Source organism: Thamnophis elegans, chromosome 6 (assembly GCF_009769535.1).
Source record: "Thamnophis elegans isolate rThaEle1 chromosome 6, rThaEle1.pri, whole genome shotgun sequence".
Lineage (NCBI taxonomy): Eukaryota > Metazoa > Chordata > Lepidosauria > Squamata > Colubridae > Thamnophis > Thamnophis elegans.
In genome coordinates this window covers 64,319,960-64,346,092 of record NC_045546.1, presented here as the reverse complement: position 1 = coordinate 64,346,092, position 26,133 = coordinate 64,319,960, and the positions used below count along the sequence as shown (strand labels likewise).

Here is a 26,133-nt window from a genome sequence, read left to right as displayed (position 1 = left end):
AAGTAATTATATTAATCTGTGACTGTATTTTCACTAAGAACAATCCATTTGAATTTTCAAGGCTATGAAGAACTTTAATCATATTAAAGATGCAGAAAACAGTCCACTGTGGAGCAATAAAATGCAGCAATCTTAGATTCAACAGACCTTCTTCAATTATTTTTTTCAATTTATTTTGCCTTATGGCATAGAAGTACAAGTGGCAGAGATCAGAAATCTGAGTATGCCTTCTTTATTTCATTCAGGCATTTCCTTTTTCTTGATATAAGCTATATACTGTCCATTCTCTCTTTGTTTCCAGGCACATGTAGATAGAAAACATGTGACAACACTGACAAAAATTCTATGAAGAAACAGTGTGTGTCAAGCAGTGGTTAAATCTATTTTTTTCCCCACATGGCTTGGTGGCGGTGGGTCATGTGACTGGGTGGGTGTGGCCAACTTTTTTTCACTTTTTAAAGCATTTTTTTCCCTGCTGGTTCGACCAACTCCTCCTCAACCTTATCTCCTACCTGTAGAAATGACCTTGGGAAAAAGCTCTGTGTTGTGTCTAGCAAAGCATTCCATCCTCCTTCCCTGTCCCTACATTGTGTGGTAACTGAGGAACAGGAAAATGGCTGCTGCCAGGTTCATTTTGAAGTTGACAGAGTGTTTATGCTGCTATGTCTGCAAAGTACTTTCATTTTGTCCCAGGAATCTATACTGATTCAGTAATTGTCACAATGCTAGGCAAGTGGTGCAGGCTGAACAGATTAACAGAATTGGAAGGAACCTTGTAGGCTATCTAATACAACCCCCCACCCAAGCAGGAGACCCTACAGTAAGGTCTTTCATTAAGTGGTATATTTTCAAATCCATCATCAAGGACTACTGATGAGAAACTATTGAAGTAGGCTAGGATGAATGTTTTTTTTTATATAATGGTGGTTTTTTTGTTTAAAGGTATCAAATTATGTGTATATACATAAGAGAGAGAGAATCTGTTCATCTTTAAGGTTTGTTGTTGTTTTTTTTGCTAGTCCCAGTATATGATAAATGCCTAATAGGTTATAAAACACAATGTTATCAAATTAATTTATGCTAGCATGTCAGGATATTAAAGGATTTATCAGATATTATATTTAATAACTCTTTTGTAGAAGAATATCTTCTGTAAAAATACTAGAAAAATGTAAGTTTCAGAGATATAAATGCTGATACACAGTGCAGGTAAAAATACAAATGAGTCAAATATAGCTGCCCAAGAAGTCTGATAATGGCCTAAAAATAAAACTCTCTATTTTCTAAGTAAATGGGCATCAATGAAATGAACATAACACTTTTAATTGGACCAAGTTTTATTAGCAACACAAAAGTAAGTGCAAGTCTGAAGTCCAAGTTGCAATGTGCTAGCACAGCTATGAGTACTTAATCTGCACTATTATCTTTTTCTTTGAGATGAATTCGCATTGTTTTCTTCAGAAAAATGGAGTGAATAATCTTTTTTCAGAAACAGCTTTCTCCAGAGAATACCAGTAATGGAATTTAATACAGGTTGCAATCTGGATGGCTGCAATCCTAATGATGTTCAGAAAGTTATTAGAACTTTCTATTCTGCCAAGTCCTGGAACTCTGTTCTCCCAATGAATAGAGGATATTCTTCTTGTTGTTGGTTGGGGGCGGGGGGAAGTGCATTCATTATTTCTTTTGTGTTTTTTATATTTTATAGCCTATAACATTTATGAATGAATGAATAAGTAAATGAATGAATGAATGAATATCCAAGGATATTCTGGATGCTAAATAAGCAAAAACATAGAAAAGCAAAACTTTTCATTACAATGAAACAAAAGCCTCTTCATAGCCTTCCATAAGACTGATAGAGGTGGGGATATCTGGTGGGGATATTTGGGAGTGGAGAGTATTCCATAGGTCAACTACCATGACAAAGAAGACACATCTCCTAGGTCCTACCACATAAGCACACCACATAACATTATTTCACCAGGAGTACTCAGATGTCATTCTGACAGAACTGGTGGAATAGACAGAAATCACTAGGGAGAACTGGTCCCTCATACTGTATATGGTCCCATAGCAAGCAAGTTTTAATGATGACAATCAGCAATTTTGAATTGCACCTGGAAATCCACCAGTATCATTGCTGCCATAGCAATGGTATTACATGGGCATGTTATTATGCAGCCAAAACGTCATGTGCCACTGTATTCTGGACCAGCTACAACTTCCAAATGCTTTTGAGTTCTACATTTAGTATATTGCAATAGTTCAATGGAAATACTGTATGAGTAAGGCATGAGCAATTCTGAGCACTTTCTCCTAGGAAATGGCACATTCTTTCTAGGAATGGTGCATGTGGTGTATAAAGTCTACTTGTGTGAAGGTTCTTTGACCACAGCTGCCACCTGTTCCTCAAGCAGGAGTTATGAGTCCAGGAGAATGCTAAAGTGGTACACTGACTCTGTCTGGAGGAATATAATCCTGTTCAATATTAATAAAGGGAAAATCACTATATTGGTGGGTTAGGTTAGGTTAGGTTAGGTTAGGTTAGGTTAAGTTTATTTATAGGTCGCCCTTTTCCCTGAGGGGACTCAGGGCGGCTTACAACTTATATAGGAAGGGGAAACATACAAAGACATATAGGACAGTACATAATTAAAAGAGTAAAGCAACATTCATTCAACATTCGGGCAGGGATGGAATATAATCTTTAACCCCAGGCCTGACGGGATAGCCAGGTCTTGAGGGCTGTGCGGAAGGTCTGGAGGGTGGTGAGGGTACGAATCTCCACGGGGAGATCGTTCCAAAGGGTCGGAGCTGCTACTGAAAAGGCTCTCCTCCGCGTGGTTGTCAGTCGACACTGACTAGCAGATGGAACTCGGAGGAGGCCCAATCTATGCGATCTAATGGGTCGTGAGGAGGTAATTGGCAGGAGGCGGTCTCCCAAGTACCTAGATCCACTACCATGAAGGGCTTTGTAGGTGGTAAGTAGCACCTTGAAGCGCACCCAGAGATCAACAGGTAGCCAGCGCAGCTCGCGGAGGATAGGTGTTATGTGGGCGAACCGAGGTGCACCCACAATCACTCGCGCGGCCGCATTCTGGACTAGCTGAAGTCGCCGGATGCTCTTCAAGGGCAGCCCCATGTAGAGCACATGGGGATGCGGTACTAAAACCTCACCCACTCAATCTTATCAGGATTGAGGTGAAACCTGCAGAAGGATCACTAGTTTAAAAGAAACAAAGAAAAAAAGAAGTGAGGTAAAACCAATTCTTTGTTTCCTATTCAAACTGTACATGTTCTAGGGAAAGATCTTCCATAGCATTGTTTGGGGAGCTTGCGTGTCAGGCCTGCCACACTTTCTCTTATTTCATTATGCTGTTTCATTAGTATAGTTGATGGGAGTGGGGAATAGAGAGGAGTAGGATTGTGGAATGTGTTGTTGTCATTCTTTTCTAGAAGACCAAGGTCATCTTTTATCTCCGCACTTTTACACCTGACTGGAAATAGCTGGGCAGAGATGCCAGCGTGGAAGAAGACAATTGGACTATGTGATGGATTTGTGGGTGTGGGGACAAGATCATGAACTTTTAACTGGGTGGGATTCTGATGTAATTTCCAGAATTGGGATTACACAGATGTGCTAAGAGGTCTGCTTTATTAAATTGGAACTTTAAGGACCGTTTTGCCTTGGACTCTGATTTAATTCTACATGATACTTGGAATGCTGACATTATCCCAATTCTCTCTTCAAAATAAATCACCAGCATTCCCTCCCTCACAGGGTGGGGGCTGCTAAGGGTTGCTGTTTCCCAACGCTGACCCGGTCAGCGTAAAATATCAGTGAACAATTATGAGAAAGCCTTTTGAGATAAGAAGCTGAAATCTTCAAAGGTGAAGGAGTTTCTCTTTTAAAATTTATTGCCGCTGGCAAGAAGCTCAGCCTGTGGGGGATGGAAAGAAGGGAAATGAAGAAGCTTATTCTCAACGCGACTAAAGGATGGCCAGAAGATCTGATGAATGGAGATCCCAGCCACCCTCATGCAGTCAGCTCCGATGGCCTTCCCGGACCATTCCAGACAACTAAACGTGAGTGCATACTAGCCCTCCTTCCCCCCAGCCAAGGCTTGGAAAAAACCCTGGAGTGGAGATTTTGACTCCTTCCAAAAGGGGGTAATTGAAATGAGCCAATACCCTGCAACTGAGTTGAAGACACAATCCTTATCAAGATGGGATTTTCAACCCAGCCAGCAAGAAGGGATTTGGCCAGCATCCTTCACTTGCCAGCCACCGGAAATTGGGCTGCAGCTAGTGGATGAAGCACCACTAAATTGGGCTTTCTTCCCAGAGTATGGCTGGATAAGATGCCAGTGGGCACCTCCTGGGCCATCAACATGGGAAAGTCCTCCAAGCCAGCAGAGGGACCCTTGGGACATAAACCCCCCTAACCAGCCATCATTGGTTGAACTGCAACCTGTGAATCAGGCAACCTCGGGATGGGTCTTAATCCCAGGTCATGGATGGAAGGAATTCTAATTCGTACCTGCCCTTCCTCAGCAGATGGCACCATGGCAGATAACTGGGCAGTGGCCAAACAAGAGATTGGCCTCCCCACTGGTTCCAGTCTCCCCTGCAATGCCCCAACAGGTTCTTACCCAACCTTCCTACAGAGAAAGGTTCTCAACAATGGAAGAAGGGGCAAGCTACAGAATGGATGGTGGAAAACTTTGATGAGGTGGTTCCTAAGTTTAGAGATGTAACTAGGTTCCTTTCCTCATGGGGGGCAATAAAATGCTACCATTGCTGTCAACCTGGCCACAAAGCGTCAGAGTGCTTGGCTCCAGCCCTATTGCCACAAACGTGCGCACCAAACGCCACGGCGGTAAAGAGAAGGCCCCAGATGCTACCACAAAAGAGTTGTCTGAGCCAACAACCTCTAGAAGAGGATCCCCAACTTAAGGTGACAGAGAGTCCTACCAAGGGGGAGGCCTCGAAAGAGGAAAAGGGTCAACAACCTCTGGAAGAGGATCCCCAACTTAAGGTGATGAAGAGTCCTACCAAAGGGGAGGCCTCAGAGGAAGAAAATGCTGAAGATGACCCAATGGTGAATGCACCCATCCGCCCCTTCGCCTTCCAAGTCAACCTCCAAGTGCCTAGAGATGGGGTTGGAGGGGAAAGTTGAAGCAGTTGTGAGCACCAGTTGTGTTCGATGCTTAATCAGCACGTTGATTGTCAAGCAACTAGGCATAAGCAAAAGACCTCTAGCCTGTCCCATTCAGGTTGAGCAGGCAGATGGAATGCTAATTGGAGGGGCCCAAACCACGCTAGTAACTGATCGGGTGAAGTTACAAGTGTGCTGCCACTGCAAGCTTCTCAGATTCATTGTGGCTCCGGAGATGCCGGAGAAAATAATCTTGGGGCTTGCATGGCTTGACAAGTGGAAGCCTACGATAAAATGGGAAGATGGTGGTAGGAAATTGATGGTTGTGATTGAGCCGCTACCACATTTTTCTTCTGAGGAGAGGCCACCTGTCAGGTCTGCCACACTTTCTCTTATTTCATTATGCTGTTTCATTAGTATAGTTGATGGGAGGGAGGAATAGACAGGAGTGAGATTGTAGAATGTATTGTTATTATTCTTTTCTAGAAGACCAAGGTCATCTTTTATCTCCGCACTTTTACACCTGACCGGAAGTAGCTGAGCAGAGATGCCAGCGTGGAAGAAGACGATTGGACCATGTGATGGATTTGTGGGTGTGGGGACAAGATCATGAACTTTTAACTAGGTGGGATTCTGATGTAATTTCCAGAATTGGGATTATACAGATGTGCTAAGATGTCTGCTTTATTAAATTGGAACTTTAAGGATCGTTTTGCCTTGGACTCTGATTTAATTCTACATGATACTTGGAACATTGGGATAGGAATGTACAATTGACTCCATTCTAAATACGTTTAACTGGAAAAGTAAATCCCTCAAAATAGTGCCTAAAACTAGACCTTTCTTATACTATTGATATTAACTGGAATCAATTTTGGTGAAAGGAATAGAATCCATAAAATAGGATGCATTGAAAATATGGTTTCTGAATATATACAAATTATGCTGTGTTAACAATCTGCATTATATTTTTAAAAAATTTGGTGTTATACCACCTGAAAATGCTGCTACTGCAATCTCTGCCGCTTGGAACCACCTGAGAAGGGGCAGATGAAGTGGGCACTGCAGAGATCATGGCAAAGCCTTTTCGAGTGGCAGTGTGGCAATCTTGGCCACCTGGAACTACCCGAGAAGGGGCAGGTGAAGCAAGCACTGAAGAGATTGCGGTAAAGCCTTTTTGGGTGGCAGCACAGAAAACGTGGCTGCCCTGAACTGCCCGAGAAGGTTGTTTATTTAAACCCCATGTTTTAACATCTTTCTCATATCCTGACTAGATCTGAAAATATGGCCACCAAGCTAAATCCACCCCTTGATTCTGTAATTTTGCTTGGATTTAAGTTCACTACTCTCATTTCAAATATCTTTATAAGGTACAATTTTTCCCAGTTAATCAGGTTTGGATATATTAATGTCTCCATTGTGGAGAGCCAGATTGGTATTTTCCTGTAATGTTGTAATTTAATTTTTCCCATATATTAAGCAATGCATTCCTCGCATAATGCCTCTGAAAGTATTTGTGCGCCATACCTCTACCATACCAGAGAAAGGCATGCCAGCCTAATTGCATTTCATGTCCTTCTAACAGTACTACTGCATTTCCCCAAAAATATGACCTGAAATAAGGCCAAGCCTGATTTTTAGGGGTGGACATAAATATATGCCTTCCCTGAATATAAGACCTAGTGAAGGGGATGGGTGTGGCCTTTCCTTCCCTGGTCATCTCAAGGCTGCTGGGCCCCTTAACCACAGCATGCTGATCAGCTGATCAAGAGAGGGCTGGAAGTTCTGTCTCTCTGGGTGCCTGAAGATACAGTGCACTCTTGCTAGCACCAGCCCTGCCCACAGCACTAGGCAACCTGGCAGCTGAGAGGCTGTCTGTTCTGCAGCTCATCTTGTGGCTATGGAGCAAGTGGCGACCACGGCTTGTGCTCCGCGGGTGTTGCTTAGACTCCTGCTACAATGAGGCAGAAAGCCAAGTGGCCTGTCAGAATTACCCCCACCCTCTACCAGGCTGCTGCTGCTTGAGAAAAGGACAGGCAATTGTTGGAAGCACCTGCTTATGATATAAGCAAATCGCAGTCTGTCCCTTTCAAGTGATCAAATGTCTGTGTGTGTGGGAAAGAGAATGAGAGAGAGAGAAAGAGAAATGATGGAGGAGTGTAACAAAAATTGCAGGCAATGCTGTTTGAAAGAGTTTCCTCTTTGCCATTTCTCTCTCTCTCTCTCTCTCTCTCTCTCTCACACACACACACACACACACACACACACACGCACGCACGCACACACACAATGAAAATGGTGGAGGGCAGGCAACCGGGTAAAGAGACTGACCCTCCCCACCTCCAGCTTGATGTCTGCTCAGGGTGGCACCCCGAGGACCGGCAAGTTTGGCATTTTACCTTCCTGCCTTTTGTGAACTTTTGGCTGCATGCTGCATGCAAGAAATCTTTCTCTTCTCCAAACTCCACCAGAAATGAGTCTTCATGAGACCTATCGTGCTGGCGCAGCCTCTTGGAGCAAAAGAGGAGAAAAATTTCTGCTGCTTTCCTTGTATGCAGCCAAAAGTTCGCAAAAGGCAAGAAGATAAAATGCAAAACTCAAACTTGCCTCATGTATGGGCTGCCCTTGATGAGCATCAGCTGCGTTAGGGTTAGGAGGAGCCCTGCGTGGCCCCCACCTACTTCCGCTTTGCCTTTGGCAGGGCGGCGGGTACTAGAAGGGCACTATCCCAAAGCCTCCCTGCTGCTTGGTTTGGGGTGGATGGTGCCTGGCAGGCCCAGGTGCGGTGGGTGGGCAGGCATGTAGAGCAGCTGAATTGTTCACTCAAGTTGTGGGGATTTGGGCAGCATTTGCATTGCTGGGATGCTTGCAGGACCCCTGGCTTCCAAGGCAGGTGAGGCTCAGAAAGGAGGTGCTACAAGAGAGCTCAATCCTGAAAAACTCTGAGCTACTGAACTTTACACCAAGTTGTCTAAGTGTGAATTTCACCAAGAGAAATTTCACCCGCAAACAGCTACAAAGTTTTTGGGGATTCGCTAACGTTTACCGCCAATTTATCCCCTCTTTTGCTAGCATTGCATCGCCAATGTTGAATCTTTTAAAATCAAAGGGGGGAGCAAAACCAATAATCTTTCTTGGATATTGAAGGAGGCATGCCTGACAGTAACGAAGTCTCTTTTTTTATTTTCTTCAAAGAAGAATCCATTTTTCTCTTTCCATCATCTGTATAAATTCTTTATCTTTTGTTATAGATTGATTTAGAGTCTATGTTGCTTTCTTCTTTTGTCCCTTCCAGCTAATTTTTATTGAATTGTGGTTAGCCCACAGATTGGATTTAATTTCAATCTCTTGGACATTCCCACTTAATTCTGAAGTCATCCAAATCATATCTATTCTAGACCAGAAATAAAGTAATGGACCAGGGGAGAGACTTGTGTGTGTGTGGGAAGGGTCTTAAACTTTCAACTGGGTGGGGAAACCTGAAAGATTTCAGATTTGGGTTTTCCCAGATGTGCCAACATGCTATCTCTAATAAAGTGGAACTTTGAGGAAATTCAAGTCTTGGAGTTTTCTTTCGTTGGGGATGTTTCTTGGAACCCTGATAGCCAAAAGATGATAATACTGCTAATTTTTTTAATGTCTCACTAGCATTATTAAAACTAGTGAATTTTATGCTACAAATCTATAACTCTAAAACTTTTAATTTAAAATTTTTAAATTTCAGCTACACATTATCAAAATGGCTACATGTAACAATACAGAAAAATTTGAGAAATTATCAGCAGATATATAACTTTTAGGGCCCTTTATGGATTAACATACAGCTAAAACATATGAGTTCATTTAATCTATGGGAATAAAGCCTGCATCCAAGATTGATGCTCTTGTAAGAGAAATCTGGGAGATATGCAGATATCAAACAGATGAAGGACAAAGTGGATCTTATGGAGCACATATTGGAGAAGACAAATACTTTATGTGAAGCTGAACTGGAAGAGAGAACAATTTTGGAATCTCAGACTAAGGAATTTTAATTAAGATTTTGAGCAATTCCTGAAGATATCAGACTAAGGCTGGTTAAGTGTTTGGCTCAGTTAATTAATAAAGAAAAAACTTCTTGATATAGATCTATACAAAGTATACAGAGTAAATTCCAGATTTGCCATGATGAGAAAATTAATCTCATAGTTCATTTGCAAGAATAACAAGAGATTATGTTTTGGATTGCCACTTTAAAGATAAACTGAGAATGGAAAACGTGGATATACCACATTTTTCGGACTATAAAATGCACCTAGCTTTTGGGGGGGAAAACCTAGCTTTTGGGGAAGAAAACAGGGGAAAAAATCTGCCTCTGCCTCCCAGCATCCATCTGGTATTCATCTGGCCCATTCAGCATCGCCCGTTCGGCATGACCCATTACATGCCACCGCCCTTTCAGCATGGCCCATTTACCACCACTGCCTGTTCACCGCTGCCCATTTTCTGCTGTTCTAGAAGAGCTGATCTGTGCCACACTAACCTCCCTCCCCCTGCCGCAATATTCACTGTATAAGATGCACAGACATTTCCACCCACTTTTTTGGAGGGGGGGGGAGTGCATCATACTCTGAAAAATATGGTAATTGTTCTGAAGAAAATTCCAGTTAGAATTTTGAGAAAAAGGAAATCTTACTGACATCTTGAAAAAGAGAAAAATTCTATTCTTTTGGGATAAACTGAGGAAATGTTGACATAACCTGCCTTCAAGAAATACATATTAAGAAACAAGATATGAAATACATAACAAATAAATTATTAGGGAAAGAGTGTATAACTGCTAGTTTAAAAAAGATAGAATATCCACTAAGGGGATTAAACCCTTCCAGGATAAACTACTAAAGACCTTTTTTGAGATGATGGACAATTTAGTACTAATAGATTCATGAATATGTTAAAATGATTATAACAGAGAATAAACCTTTTTTTTCAGAAAGACATGTCTTTTTTTCTTTTTTTCAAGTTTTTTATTTTTTATAAATATATCAAATCAATGTGTGAACAGTGTGACACTTGGATGTCATACATTCTAATACAATTACAACTAGTAAAGTTAATCATAACTATTACATTCATTCAACTTATGTATTTCTAATAATAATAATAATCTGATTATTTAAAAGAAAGTCAAGAACATCTATTAATCGAAGTAAAGAACAAAAATCTACTCAAGGTCCAACAGAAAATATAGAAAAGATGTGATAAAATCAAGAATGGAGAGTTGGCAGAACAAAGCATTGCATGGCCAATTTCTGGGAAAAATAAAAGATAAAGTGGACAGTGAAAAAACTTGGTTATGGTCAATGTTCCCTCTAATTTTTTTTCAGTGTGAGCGGAAAAGTATAGTGTTTGAGCGGCACATTTTCATGCCTGAGCACCTGAATTTTTTTCACAGATGTCACCTAAGACAACAACGAAATCAGTATTATTTGAAACTCAAAGTTATGTTTATTCAAGGTACCCGCTTAATTAAAAGTGTTTTATAATATCAGTATCACTTAACAACGGTCCTGCTTAGCAACCAAAATGTTGGCTCAGAAACTCTGGCATTGAAGCGTGCAAGTCTTAAAGCTGTCAAGTTACAAGACCCTCACACCCCTAACCCTTTAGGAAAAAAACCCCAGGGGTCTTCAAACCTGACAGCTTTAAGACTTGTGGACTTCAACTCCCAGAATTCCTCCTCCAGTCATGTTGGCTCAGAAACTCTGGCATTGAAGCATGCAAGTGTTAAAGCTGTCAAGTTACAAGATCCACCAGGTTCGGGTCGTGAAGAAGAGAGAAAAGAGCGCTGTTCCCTTGTTGTCTTCCGGGGACCCTGGAGGGAGGGAGGGAGGGAGAGAGGGCTCCTAGGGAGAAGTTGCCCACAACCTGGCAACGGTAGTGCTCAAACGTCCTGGTTACCCCGGTTGTGTGAATGCAGCCACCGCGATGCCTTCCTCGCTAATTTTGCTTGCGAGGCTACTGATCGTTTCCATCTTCGCCCCATAGAGCTTTGGGGGAAGATCTGAAGGGGATCGCCGCGTGTTTGGGCAGCAACAGGCTCGGACCCCGCTCCCTTTCCGCCAAGGGCCCCAGCAAGACTCACGAGGGACTCGCGCCCTTTTCCCCTCGTGCTTCTCACCCCCGCAGTCCCAAAGGACAAAGGACACGAAGGCGGTGCTCCTGGAGCAAAAGCGGCGCCGGGCAAAACGAGCATTTGCACCTGCAACGGATGGTACCTTCGTTCCGCCAATGATAGCGCCCAGTCTTCACCCTCGCCCCGCCCCTTCGACCCCTATCCCGCCCCCTCCGAGCTAAGCGGAAATTCTCCTCCAGCCCACAGATTGCGGTTTGTAAAACTGTAATAGGTTTTTTTCGCACGGTAATAAAAGGCGCAAGGAAGGGTGGAAACTGGGAAGCCGCAGCTGTTTGTTTATCTTCAGAGCTGGAGGCAGGGAGAAAGACCCAAACATGGACCCTGGCTATCTCTCCTCCCACCTCCCCGCCCCACAAGAGAGACATCAGCGCCACCCCGAGGAACAGGAGGGGTTGCGGCCGGCACAAACTACCGTCAGTCGCTCCATGCTCTGCTCATCAAAACAAGTCTGGGGAGGTCCTTTGCGGGCGGCCAGTTCTAGCCGCCTGCAAAGGACTTCCCCACATTTGCTTTGGTAGAAATCTCTGCGCGGGAGTTAGAAACTTCTGCGCGGGGATTTCTTGCCACGTGCGCGCCCGCGCAGGCGCGCACCTTAGAGGGAACAGTGGTTATGGTTAACAACAGGTACATTAAAGAAAGAAACAGCGTCACTAATCCTGGCTGTGCAAGAACAAGGTGGCATGCAAAGAAGAGACTTCTTAGGGGTTTTTTACAGGGGTTTTTTAATCAAATTTTAAGGGGAGGGCGGGGGGGTTGATACAGATTGCTCAGACAGGCTTGGGGGGGAGTCTGCCAGGGCACAAGCCAGAGCTAACTAATGGGCGCGGGTCGGGAGTGCTGGGAAGGGTTGGGATTCCGGGGGAGACATTAAGCCATTCCATTCGGGGGTTCACCATCTCTACTGTTTGTGGGAGAGGCAGATATGGTGGGGGACGAGGTACAAATTATGTTTGGGGGACACGGGTCTGATGTTTAAGAGCAAACGCGCGTTCCGACCACCATCACCCTTCTCACACCCCTGGGTGCTTGGGATTACAGGACCCTGGTCTCCGGCTGGTGTCGCTTAATGCCAGGTTCGTGGTACATAAGGCTCCCCTCATTTACGACCTCATACAAGAGGGTAGAGCAGACCTGGCATACATTACGGAGACCTGGTTGAGCCAAGAGGGGGATGTTCCCCTTAGTGAATTATGCCCACCAGGCTTTTGGGCGTTTAACCAGCCGAGAGCCCAGGGCAGCGGTGGGGGGGTGGCGGTGATTATTAGGGAAAGTCTTAGACTTCAGGAGGTCACTGTGCCTCAGATAGGTGGGTGTGAGTCCCTTTTTGTGAAATGGGGCCTTGGAGTTCAGGTGGCCCTTTTTGTTACGTACCTGTCTCCCTGCTACATTTCATTGGCCCTGCCGGAGCTGCTGAAGGTTAGCTGGATTGGCAGTTCATTTCCCCAGGCTTATGATCCTGGGGGATTTCAATCTGCCTTCCATTGGTGAGACATCAGAGTAAGCTCGGGAGTTCATGGCTTCCATGACGGCTATGGACCTAACTCAGTTAATTCAAGACCCCACCCATAATGGGGGACACATGCTCGACCTGATTTTTGTCTCTGGGCAGTGGATGAATGATCTAGATTTAGGGTATATTTCTATCCAACCCTTGTCATGGTCGGATCATTTCCTCATCAGTATCATTCCATACTGCTACCCCTCACCGCAGGGAGGCGGAACCGACTAGATGGTTCAGGCCCAGGCGCCTGATGGACCCTGAAAGGTTCCTGACGGAGCTTGGGACTTTTCCTGAATCCCTTGCTCACAACTCGACCAAAGCCCTAGTAGAAACCTGGGATAGGGCGGCCACTGGGGCTTTGGATCGTGTTGTGCCTTTGCCGCCTCTGACCCAGTGTCGATCCCGGGTAGCTCCCTGGTTTACCGAGGAGCTCCGGGAGATGAAACACCGGAAAAGATGACTAGAGAGTGGTTGGAGGGCCAGCCGGTCCAAATCTGATCGAACACTAGTAAGAATTCATATTAAATCCTACTTAGTGGCGATAAAAGCAGCAAAACAGCAACATTTTTCTGCTCTTATCACGTCCGCAGATAACTGCCCAGCCGCCCTGTTTAGGATGACCCGCTCCTTACTTAACCAAGGAGCTGGGAAAGACCCCTTGCAGAGTAGGGCTGAAGAATTTGTTCAGAATCTGCAGGATAAAATCGCTCAGATCCGGACAGGCTTGGACTCTCACTGGGTAGATTCGGGCAAGTCGACAGGGATGAATCTTGTGGAGACCATCTGTGATGAGTTTGATCCTGTGACCCCCCAAGGGCATGGACAGGATTATGGGGATACTCAGTGCCACCACTTGTGTGCTAGACCCATGTCCCTCTTGGTTAGTCTCGGCTTCCCGGGAGGTGACATGAGGCTGGCTCCAGGCGATTACCAATGCGATTACCAATGCTTTGTTGAGAGAGGGGTTCTTTCCCACCACCTTTGTAGCGAAGGTTGTTGAGAATGCAGTAGCACGTCAGCTTCCCCAGTCCCTGGATGAAGCTGTCTATCTGGATCCGTTTCAGTTGGGCTTCAGGCCCGGATACAGCACAGAGACGGCATTGGTTGCATTGGTCGATGATCTCTGGTGGGCCCAGGACAGGGGCTGCTCCTCTGTCCTGCTCCTATTAGACCTCTCAGCAGCTTTCGATACCATCAACCATGGTATCCTACTGCGACGACTTGAGGGGTTGGGAGTGGGGGGCACCTCCTCCTACCTGTCGGATCAGTCACAGTTTGTGTTGACTGGAGGGCAGGGATCGACCCTGAGGCGTGCCACTTGTGGGGTGCCCCAGGGGTCGGTTCTCTCACCCCTCCTGTTCAACATATATATGAAACCACTGAGTGAGATCATCCGTGGTTTTGGGGTACGGTATCATCAATATGCTGATGATACCCAACTTTTCATCTCTACCCCAAACCACCCAAATGATGCCCTCGACGTGATGTCCCGATGCCTGGAGGCTGTGCGGATCTGGATGGGGAGGAACAGGCTCAAGCTCAATCCCTCCAAGACACATCTTGCTCCATCTTATTTATTTATTTATTTATTTATTTATTTAACTTGTATGCCGCCCACTCTCGGAAGACTCAGGGCGGCTTACAAATAAGAAGGGAAAAGGGGATATAAAAATAAAAATAAAAAACAACAGTTAAAAATACAACAACAATCATAACATAAGATGGGGCTGAATAATTCAACAGCCCCAGGCCTGCCAGAACAGCCAGGTCTTGGTCGCTTTGCGGAAGGCCGGAAGGGTAGTGAGGGTCTGGATCTCAACGGGGAGATCGTTCCATAGGGCCAGAGCAGCAACAGAGAAGGCGCTCCCCTTCGGCTGGGGTCGCCAGCCGACATTGGCCGGCAGATGGAATCCGGAGGTAACTGGCAGGAGGTGGTCTCTCAGGTAGCCAGGTCCTATACCATGAAGGGCTTTAAAAGTAACGACTAGCACCTTGAAGCGTGTCCGGAGACCAATGGGAAGCCAGTGCAGCTCGCAGAGGATAGGTGTAACATGGGTGTACCTAGGTGCACCCACAATCGCTCGCGCGGCTGCATTCTGGACTAGCTGAAGTCTTCGAACACTCTTCAGGGGCAGCCCCATGTAGAGTGCATTACAGTAATCCAGTCTTGAGGTGATGAGGGCGTGAGTGACTATCCGAAGGGCCTCCCAGTCCAGATAGGGTCGCAATTGGTGCACCAGGTGAACCTGGGCAAAGGCCCCGCTGGTCACAGCTGAGAGATGATGTTCTAGAGTCAGCTGCGGATCCAGGAGGACTCCCAAATTGCGAACCCTCTCTGAGGGGCATATAATTTCACCCCCCAGGCTAAGAGATGGAATAGCTGGACCATCCTTGGGAGGGAACATCAATAGCCACTCAGTCTTGTCGGGATTGAGTGCAAGCTTGTTCACTCCCATCCAGACCCTGACAGCCTCCAGGCACTGGCACATCACTTCTACCGCTTCACTGAGTTGGCACGGGGCAGACAGATACAATTGTGTATCGTCCGCATATTGATGATATTTAATCCCGTACCGGCGTATGATCTCACCCAGCGGCTTCATGTAGATGTTAAATAGGAGGGGGGACAGGACCGAACCCTGCGGTACCCCATAACTGAGGGGCCTAGGGGTCGATCTCTGCCCTCCGACCAACACCGACTGCGACGTGTCCAAGAGGTAGGAGGAGAACCACTGAAGAACGGTGCCTCCCACTCCCACCTCCTGTAACCATCGCATGGTCGATGGTATTGAAGGCCGCTGAGAGGTCAAGAAGCATTAGGATAGAGGAGTGACCCCTATCCCTGGCTCGCCAGAGATCATCGATCAGCGCAACCAAAGCAGTTTCCGTGCTGTAACCAGGCCTGAAACCAGACTGAAAGGAATCCAGATAATCGGTTTCATCCAAGGACCGCCGGCGTTGAAAGGCCACCACTTTCTCAACAACCTTCCCTACAAAGGGGAGGTTGGAGACTGGAAGATAATTACTCAAAATGGCTGGATCCAGAGATGGCTTCTTCAGGAGGGGTCTCACCACCGCATCCTTTAGGAGGTGCGAGAAGGATCCCTCCTGGAGAGAGGTGTTTACTATCGTCTGGATCCAGCCGTGTGTCACCCCCCTGCTGGTCGAGACCAGCCAGGAGGGGCACAGGTCCAGTATACAGGTGGAGGCACTCACCGCTCCCATGGCCTTGTCCACTTCCTCAGAGGCGACAAGTTGAAACTCGCTCCAAGAAATCCGCTCAAGACCTTCCCCCGGTACCTCGGCTGGTACCGTGCAATTGGAGTCCAGATCTGTCCGAATCTGAGCGACTTTATCCATTAGAAACTGAATAAATTCCTCAGCTCTACCCTGTAAAGGGTCGTCTGCATCCCTCCCTTTCAAGAGGGAGCGGGCTATTCTAAACAAGGTGGCTGGGCACGATTCAGCGGATGCAATAAGAGCGGCAAAATGCGCACATTTCGCCGCTCGTATTGCCATGAGATATGTCCTGTTATAGGCTCTCATCAGTGCTCGGTCTGATTCAGAGTTACTGGCCCTCCAGCGGCGCTCTAGGCATCTCTTTTGGCCCTTCATCTCCCGGAGTTCCTCGGAGAACCAAGGAGCCCTCCTGGATCCACTACCTCGGAGAGGCCGTAAAGGCACAATCGGGTTTAGAGCCCCTACCGCCGCTGTATTCCAAGCAGCGACTAAGGACTCTGCCAGACTGTGGATAGAGCGTCAGGTATTTCACCAAGCGCCGTCTGAAAACCCATAGGGTCCATCAGGCGTCTGGGGCGGAACCACCTAATCGGTTCCTCCTCCCTACAGTGGGGGATTAGTTTCCAAAAGTCAAGCCTCAGTAGGAAGTGATCAGACCATGACAAGGGCAAGATCTTAATGCCCCTCAAATCTAGATCACATCTCCACTGCTCCGAGAGGAATACGAGGTCAAGTGTGTGACCTGCTGAGTAAGTCGGACCCCGGATTACTTGGGTCAAGTCCATGGCTGTCATGGAAGCCATGAACTCCTGCACCCCATCAGTGTTCATCAAGTGAAGGCAGGTTGAAATCCCCCAGTACCATAAGCCTGGGGAACTCTACCACCAGCTCGGCTACAGACTCAAGGAGCAAGGGGAGGGCTGTTGCAACGCTGTTGGGGGAAGGTACGTTAACAACAAGCTCACTTGACCCGCAAAGTCCAACTTCACCAACAAGGACTCACACCCAACAAGCACTGGAGCAGGGATCCTACGAGGAACTAATGACCCTCGGATGATGACAGCCACTCCCCCACCCCTTGTCTGGGGTCGCGGCTGATGGAGCCGGGCCCAGCCAGGTTTCAGTAATACATGCCAGGTCTGCCCCCTTGTCTAATATTAGGTCCCAGACGAGGGGAGCCTTGTGAACCACAGACCTGGCATTTAGCAACAACAGCCTGAGACCAGGGCCCTGACCACTCTCGCCATCTGGTCCTGGAGTGGAACTAACAGGGCCAGAAGGAGGGATCGCTGTGACGTAGCGGACCCTCCTTCCCCGGTAATGGCTAGCCCTGAAGTTCCCATCGTACCTGCCCCTCCCCGTCATGACCGTAATGTTCCAGCCCACTCCCGTACCCGTGGACCCCATTTCCCCTCCCGTGGCCTCCGCTCTCTCCGGCGGGCCATTTATCTCAGTCATTCTAAGACGGGAGGTAGGCCTGGGCCCCCTACCATTTCTGCAATAGCACTCAGTGGAGGAGGCACCCGGCTGTACTCCCAGTCCTATCATACATACACAGTCACTCACTCATACAGTCCCCACATAAGTCAATTTAAAATTACAGGGTACAACAATAATAAATATTAATAAAAATGGGTACAAACATCAACCATCCATCACACACATATCACATACATACCCCATACAAAGAGAAAAAATTGTGTGGCTGTTAAAATGTGCAAAGTTCATACAAAGACTGTGGTAGAGTGGTAGAAGGGGAGTAAAGGTCCAGGTGGCAGAGATCGGGTTCCAGAGATGGTGGAGGGCGGTAATAGTGGTGGCCCGGGAACAAGGTTGCAAAGCTGGGAGTCCAAAGGTCCAAATCTATGAGCGTGGGCAGGGGAACCAGGTAGCATAGGTGGTAAGGAGAGAAGGCCCTCTCCAGTCACAAAAGGCTCTCCCCAGCCACAAAAAGAGGCAGAAAGTGGAGACCCCGCTGGTTCCAAGGGCTCTCCCAGACGCAATCTTTGATGATAGAGGGAGAAATTTTAGCCCCCTCAGAGAGGGCCCGCAATCTGGGCGTCCTCCTGGATACGCGGCTTAGTTTAGAAGAACACCTGACAGCCGTGATCAGGGGGCCTTTTACCAGGTTCGCCTGGTACGTCAGTTGTGCCCCTTCCTGGATCGGGATGCTCTGTGCACAGTCACTCATGCCCTCTTCCTTTCTCGCCTGGACTACTGTAATGCTCTATACATGGGGCTGCCCTTGAAGAGCGCCTGGAAGCTTCAACTGATCCAGAATGCGGCTGCGCGGGTTATCATGGGGGAATCTAGGTGCTCCCATGTTACACCCCTTTTAGGCGGCCTGCACTGGTTGCCGGTTGTCTTAGGTTAGGTTTAGGTTTAGGTTTATTGGGATTTATATGCCGCCCTTTTCCCTGAGGGGACTCAGGGCGGCTTACAACCACAGGGGAGGGGGGTGCAAGGTCAGAAACAAAACAATATGTGCACAAAGAAAAAATAATAAAACACAACTTTCATTCAGCAATCAAACACTCGGGCGGGTAATTGGAAACCTATCCCCAGGCCTGCTGGGAGAGCCAGATCTTGAGGGCTGCGCGGAAGGTCTGGATAGTGGTGAGGGTACGGATCTCCATGGGGAGCTCGTTCCACAGGGTCGGGGCAGCAACAGAAAAGGCTCTCCTCCGTGTGGTCGCCAGTCGACATTGACTGGCAGATGGGATTCGGAGGAGGCCCAGTCTGTGCGATCTAATTGGTCGATTTAGGGAGGTAATCGGCAGAAGGCGGTCTCTCAAGTACCCAGATCCACTACCATGGAGTGCTTTAAAGATGGTCATCAGTATCCTGAAGCGCACCCGGAGACCAACAGGTAGCCAGTGCAGCTCGCGGAGGACAGGTGTAACGTGGGCGAACCGCGGTGCGCCCACTATCACTCGCGCGGCTGCATTTTGGACTAGCTGTAGTCGCCGGATGCACCTCAAGGGCAACCCCATGTAGAGCCCATTGCAGTATTCCAGTCTAGAGATCACAAGGGCTCGAGTGACTGTTGTGAGAGCCCCCCGGTCTAGGTAGGGCCGCAACTGGTGCGATTCAAGGTACTAATTATGACCTTTAAAGCGCCCCATGGCTTAGGCCCAGGGTACCTGCGAGACAACCTACTGCCACCGGTAGCCTCCCATTGTCCAGTGCGATCCCACAGAGTTGGCCTCCTCAGGGTGCCGTTGGCCAGACAGTGTCAGCTAGTGACCCCCAGGGGGAGAGCCTTCTCTGTGGGAGCGCCTTCCCTCTGGAATGAGCTGCCCCCGGAGCTTCGTATAATCCCCGACCTCCGGTCCTTCCGACGTGCCCTAAAAAGTTGGCTTTTCCAGCAAGCAAGCCTGGCCTGAACAAAACAAAATAAATTATTGATCACTGTTAATTTTAATTTGAATTTTTTTAAAAAAATGTCATTGTCAATTTTAATTGGGTTTGGGATATTCTATTTAATTTTTTTTAACTTTTGTATTATGTGTTTCTTTTAAAGTTGTACGCTGCCCTGAGTCCTTGGGAGAAGGGCGGCATATAAATCTAATAAACCTAAACCTAAGCTATCCGCCATTACAAATGCCATTAAGGCCAAAATCGAAAAATCCTCTGATGATGCCAAATGCAGACTTTGCAAAGAAGTTGATGAAACTGTTGATCACATACTCAGCTGCTGTAAAAAAAATCATGCAGACTGATTATAAATTGTGGCACAATTCAGTAGCACAAATGATCCATTGGAATTTGTGCAAAAATTATAATATTAAAACAACAAGAAACTGGTGGGAACATAAGCCTGAAAAAGTCACCGAAAATCAGATGGCCAAGATCTTATGGGATTTTCGTGTACAAACAGACAAAATACTGGCGCATAATACACCAGACATCACACTGGTTGAGAAAAATAAGGTTACAATCATAGACATCGCAATACCAGGTGATAGCAGGGTTGACGAGAAGGAACATGGAAAAATCGCGAAATACCAGGATTTAAAAATCGAAATTCAATTATTATGGCACAAACCAGCAGTGGTAATTCCAGTGGTAATCGGCACAGTGGGTGCTATTCCAAAAGCACTGGGATTACATTTAAAACAATTAAAAATTGACAAAATCACCATCAGTCAAATGCAAAAAGCCGCACTGCTTGGATCTGCACGCATATTACGAAAATACGTTATGACATCCTAGGCCCCTGGGTGGGGCCCGACTAGTAATCAATGCCAAATCTGGTGAAACAACTGGCCGCTGTGATACAACAACAACAATAATAATAATACACGTTTATAATAGATTGCAATCTATCATTGTTCAATTATTCCATGTTTTCTCTTGACATTACTTCCATTTTATTATATAAAAGTATGTGCACTAGTATTCCCCCTTCTCTCATGTCTATCACTTATGCTAACTTTTAATCATGTGACCCTTTATTAAAAGACTTTTTCTTTTTATCCTATCTAATTTCTAATCATGTTACCTACCTAAAGAAAAGAAAAGAGAGAAAGAGAAAAGGAAAAGCAAATCAGAACAACAATAAAAAGACATCATCCATCCATTGTCTCTTGCCCACCTCGATACTTTGATTGCTGTGCTTTAAGGAGGGGCGGGAGGAAAAGCAAATCCAAACAATTAAAAAAAAGAAACATTATCTATCCATTGTCTCTTGCTCGCTTCAATACTTTAATTGCTATGCTTTTTTTTTTACTTGCCTCCCACATTCCTCTCTTAAATCTTTACCTCTGTTTGTATCTACATCTTGGATATTCAATGTAGGCACTTTTCTCACCTCTACCCTCTTCCACTGCCCAGTTTCTAAAGTTTCTACAAAGATCCCTCTCTCCCTTTCAAATATATCTTCCAGCTCCCTTAATATATTTCCCCCTGGTTTAATTCATCAATCACTGTTATTTTCATTGTTGTCTCCTCTTTGTCTTCTTCTTCCTTCATTTCTTCTCTTGACTCCTCCTTTTCCTGGGTGTCTTGGACTTTACTCATCATCTGTCAGCCTCTGTTTCGCTGCTGCTTTTCGGCTGCCATTGATACGGGGAGGGGGCATGGTATTTGGGAGGGGAATCATTATGTACTGGAGGATTGTTATTAGGAGCTGTCCTGACCATCTATCTGCGCATGTGGAAGAAGGGAGTTTCCCGCCAAGGCCAACTGTCCAGCATTCCAGCCTGATGATGCTTTTTGAAGACATCTCCCACCTGACAGTTGGGTCAATTATTATTGGACTATGAAATGGGGTGTCAAGGGGAGGGGATTTAATTATACATGATATCTATTGCTTTCGCGCCTTTTTACTCAGACTCAGCTTTGCTTTGCTTTGCTACTCATGGTTCGTAATTAGTAAAAGTACACTTAATTCTAAAGCATGGAGTTGAGTGGTTTCTTTCTTGATTATTAAACGAAGGAGCATCTGACAATAAGCTGAGTCTCACCTCGCACCCAACCCGGAGCGAACACCTTCCGAGGGGGGGGTGCCCTCAAAGAAGAAAAAAAAATGTCTTTACATGGCAGTGACCAGGAGGAAGATTTGGGGGCAACGGCAGCTCCATCATTAATGGAAATGCTGGCCGAACTGGGAGTGGAGGAACCTACTGTTCGACCCAGGTGGACTTGGGGAGTGGGACAGAAAGAGGAACCTGATGAACAACTAACTGGAGTCACGAGGAGGAGGCCCAGGAAACCAGCTGCTGACTGGTATGGATCTAAGGAAGAAGACTACAAGATGTCCCAAGCCATGAAACTCCTCGAAGAGGCATGGGGCGAACGCCGGGCTCGAGAGAGTGGTGTGGAAAGAGGACCGGCGGAGGAACTAGAGATGTGTGTAAACAGGAGACTCCCCCGCCGCTTAGAACCTTGGTACGAGGCTGCTGCAGATGTTGAGGTTGATTTGGCTAGACTTCGTTACAAGGAAGAGGGAGAAGCTGAGGATTCCCCCCCACCCACCAAATCTCCCCTCCCAAAGGTGCAAAAAGGGGGAAGGGGAGGATTCACAGGCAAGCCCAAGCCTTCCGCCTGCTTCCACTGTGGGAAGGAGGGGCACCGTGCTGTGAATTGCTGAGTCAAGATGACCCACACCGCTCCGCCCTCCTGGAGGGAGAAAAAGCCTGAGAAGCCTCCTAGCAAGAAAAGAGAACCTGTTTTGAGGGGGGAGGAGATTTCTCGATGCTTCGAGCCGGAGGAAGGAGGGTGCAGAAGCCCCAGTTCGTCTGTCGACAGTGACTATGAGGACGCGGACCATTGGGTAAGTTCCCGCTCGGGGCCCATGCTTATCCCAGTTGAGCTTAGAGTGCCCTCTTCTGACACAAAAGAGAAAATTCTGGCTCTTTTAGACTCTGGCTGCTCACGTTGCATTATAAGCCCAGATATAGTTGAAAAAATGGGCTTCAAACTGAAAACTTTAAAAATCCCAATTGCATTTTGTCAATTAGCTCTGGCCCTTTGGAACGAACTCCCCGCGGAGATTCGGACCCTCACCTCTCTCCTGGCCTTCCGAAAAGCCATTAAAACCTGGCTGTGTCGGCAGGCCTGGGGTTGATGAGCTCCCTCCACTCTCGACAGATGTGGTTGTTGGTTATTTTAATTGCCTGTTTTGTATTTGTATGTTCCCTTTCCCGTTGGAGTTGTTCGCCGCCCTGAGTCCCTATAGGGAATAGGGTGGCATAGAAATAAAATGAAACTTCAAACTTCAATTAGATGGCTCTATTGTAGGGGGCGGTCCTGCTCATTTTGCTACAGAACCCATCGAAATGTGGGTGGGAACCCACCAAGAGATGATAACTTTTATTGTAGCCCCAGGGATGGACCAGCCCCTTATTTTAGGACTCCCCTGGCTCCGTAAATGGAACCCACGCATTAACTGGAGAGATGAGTGGTTATGAATTTGGTCAGCCACACCCCCTGAGGGGAGGATGGAGGATCTGGAGCCTGATAAAACGGTCCCCAAACTAGCGGCCAGAGGGCAAGAAAGAATTGAGGGGGAGGAAAGAATTCCAAAGGAATATTGGGACCTGAAAGATGTTTTCAGTGAAAAATCTTCTGATAAGTTGCCCCCTCATAGGGCCACAGATTGCACCGTTGATATTCTACCTGGGGTGAAGCTCCCGAAACCCCAAATTTATTCAATGACCCCTAGGGAGATGGACGAAATGAGAAAATTCATTGATAAAAACTTGGAAAGGGACTTCATTGAACCAGCGAGACCCAAAGTAGCTGCCCCAGTGTTATTCAGAGAAAAGAAAGATGGCTCCTTTCATTTATGTGTGAATTTTAAGAATCTTAACTGCATTTCTGCCCAAAACCTCTACCCCTTACCACTGATGAAGGACATGCTGGCACAACTAGGGAAGGGGAAAATTTTCACTAAATTGGACCTGCGGGAAGCATACTATCGGGTCAGAATTAAATAGGGGGACAAATGGAAGACTGCATTCAACTGCTCCCTTGGTTGTTTCCAATTTTGAGTAATGCCATTTGGCCTCCAGGGGGCGCCAGCGGTCTTTATGCAACTAATTAATGAAGTTTTGCATGACCATCTTTACAAAGGCGTGATGGTCTATCTAGACGATATCCTTATTTACACGGAAACATGTGAAGAACATGTGAAGCTTGTCCGCACAGTTCTCAAGAAACTACGTGCAGCAGAACTATATGCCAAATTATCCAAGTGCGAATTTCATCAGGAGAGGGTGGGCTATCGAATCTCCCACAAAGGGATAGAGATGGACTCAGCAAAGGTTAAGGCTGTCACCGAATGGGAAGCCCCACGCACACGTAAGCACTTACAGAGTTTTTTGGGTTTTGCTAACTTCTATCGTCAATTTATTCCCTGCTTCGCTAAGATCGCTCTTCCAATCACTAACCTCCTTAAGTTGAAAGGAGGAGCAAAGCCCAAACCTAGCATATCTTTGAACTGGACTATGGAGTGTCAGACTGCTTTCGAGAAGTTGAAACGCCTGTTTGCAGAGGAACCGGTCCTGAAACACCCAGACATGGATGCACCTTTTGTGGTCCAGGCTGATGCCAGTGATGTGGCGGTGGGGGCAGTACTGCTTCAAGCAAATGCACAAGGAGAATTACAACCCTGCGCTTACACCTCTCGCAAGCTGACCGACACCGAGAGATGCTGGGCTATTTGAGAAAAAGAAGCTTTTGCTGTTCGTTGGGCTTTGATGACCTGGCGTCATTTTCTAGAGGGCGCTAAACACCCTTTTGAGGTGTGGACTGACCACAAAAACTTGGAGGCGTTGAAAAACCCCAAATAACTGTCTCCCAAACAGATGTGCTGGGCACAACATTTCAATAGGTTCAATTTTACTTTGAAATACATTCCAGGAGGGAAGAATTTTATGGCTGATGCTTTGTCCAGGCTCCTGCAGTACAACAGTTCAAAGCTCAGTGTTGTCCAACCTGTCATTCCCACAAGGAGTCTGGCTGCTCCTGTTGTCACCAGGAGTCAGACAACCTCTAAGTTAGAGGGCACACAAGACTTTATCTCTGAACTAAAGGGGGCCCTTACAAAGGATGAATGGTTCCAGCAACATATGAATGAATGCACCATGAAAGATGGATTGACTTGGATTGGTGCAAAATTATACGTCCCTACATCCATTAGAACCACCGTCCTCCAACGGGCTCATGACTCTCGCATGGCCAGACACTTTGGGTTCGTCAAAACTTTGCATCTCGTTAAGAGACAATTTTGGTGGCCTTCATTGAAAAAAGACATTGAGTCTTATGTGGCTAGTTGTTCCATTTGTGCCGCTGCAAAACACCCTCTGGGAAAACCCCAAGGGTTGCTCCAGGCGGTAGCTCACCTGGAAGCCCCATGGAAAGAGTTCATTGTTGAACTTCCGGAGAGTCAAGGAAATACAGTAATCTGGGTTGTTACTGACTTATTCTCCAAGCAAGTTCATTTCAAATTCAAGAGCCGAGGTGGCGCAGTGGTTAGGGTGCAGTACTGCAGGCCACTTTAGCTGACTGTGAACTGCAGCTCAGCGGTTCAAATTTCACTGGCTCAAGGTCGACTCAACCTTCCATTCTTCCGAGGTGGGTGAAATGAGGACCCGGACTGTGGGGGCAAGTTACTGACTCAATTTGCTAAAAAATTTGTAAACCGCTTAGAGAGGGCTGAAACCCCTATGAAGCAGTATATAAGTCTAATAATAAATAAATAAATAAATAAATAAATAAATAAATAAATAAATTTCATTCCTTGCTCTAAGATCCCATCCGCCAAATCTCTGGCTAAGATGTTCATCTCGCATATCTATCGTTTGCATGGGGTGCCGGACCGCATCATCTCAGATAGGGGTGTCCAGTTCACCTCGCTATTTTGGAAAGAATTCCTGAAACTGATTGGCTCCACCCAGGGCTTAAGCTCCTCCCACCATCCTCACACTAATGGGGCCTGCGAGAGGACTAATTCTGTGCTGGAGAAATATCTTTGTTGCTTCATCAACTACCAGCAGGATGATTGGGTGGAATTGTTGCCTCATGCTGAAGTGGCATACAACAATTCCGTGCACAGTAGCACGGGCTTTACTCCTTTCTGTGTTGTTTACAGGCAAGATTTTGTGCCCATCCCAGAGATTCCTCGCGAGAAACCACAAGTGTCCTCACTCTCCGAGTGGAATGATTGCCTTCAGGAGATGTGGCCTTTGACGCACCGGGCGCTGGATGCTGCACACCACGTGCATAAGAAACAGGCGGATAGGAAGAGGTCTAAACCTCATGACTATAAGGTTGGTGATCGGGTTTATTTATCCACTAAGTTTCTTCAAACGACTCAAAAGTCGAAGAAATTGGGCCCAAAATATGTTGGCCCGTTTCCAATTGTCAAGATCATCAACCTTGTTTCTGTCCGTCTCCAATTGCCTAAGCATCTCAACCGGGTTTATCCTGTTTTTCATGTTAATCTCCTGAAACCGGAACATACTTCTCCGTTGAGGACTCCTCTTCCGCCTCTGCCCGCCCCACTTTTGATAGAGGGGGAGCAGCATTTTGATGTCCGGGAAATTTTGG

General features: G+C 46.5%; 1 protein-coding gene across 1 annotated transcript in view; it reads right to left on the bottom strand.

Annotated features, from left to right (window-relative positions):
• The window catches only part of DMD (dystrophin), a 1,161,901-nt gene that overhangs the window by 1,063,216 nt on the left and 72,552 nt on the right, over positions 1 to 26,133 (bottom strand).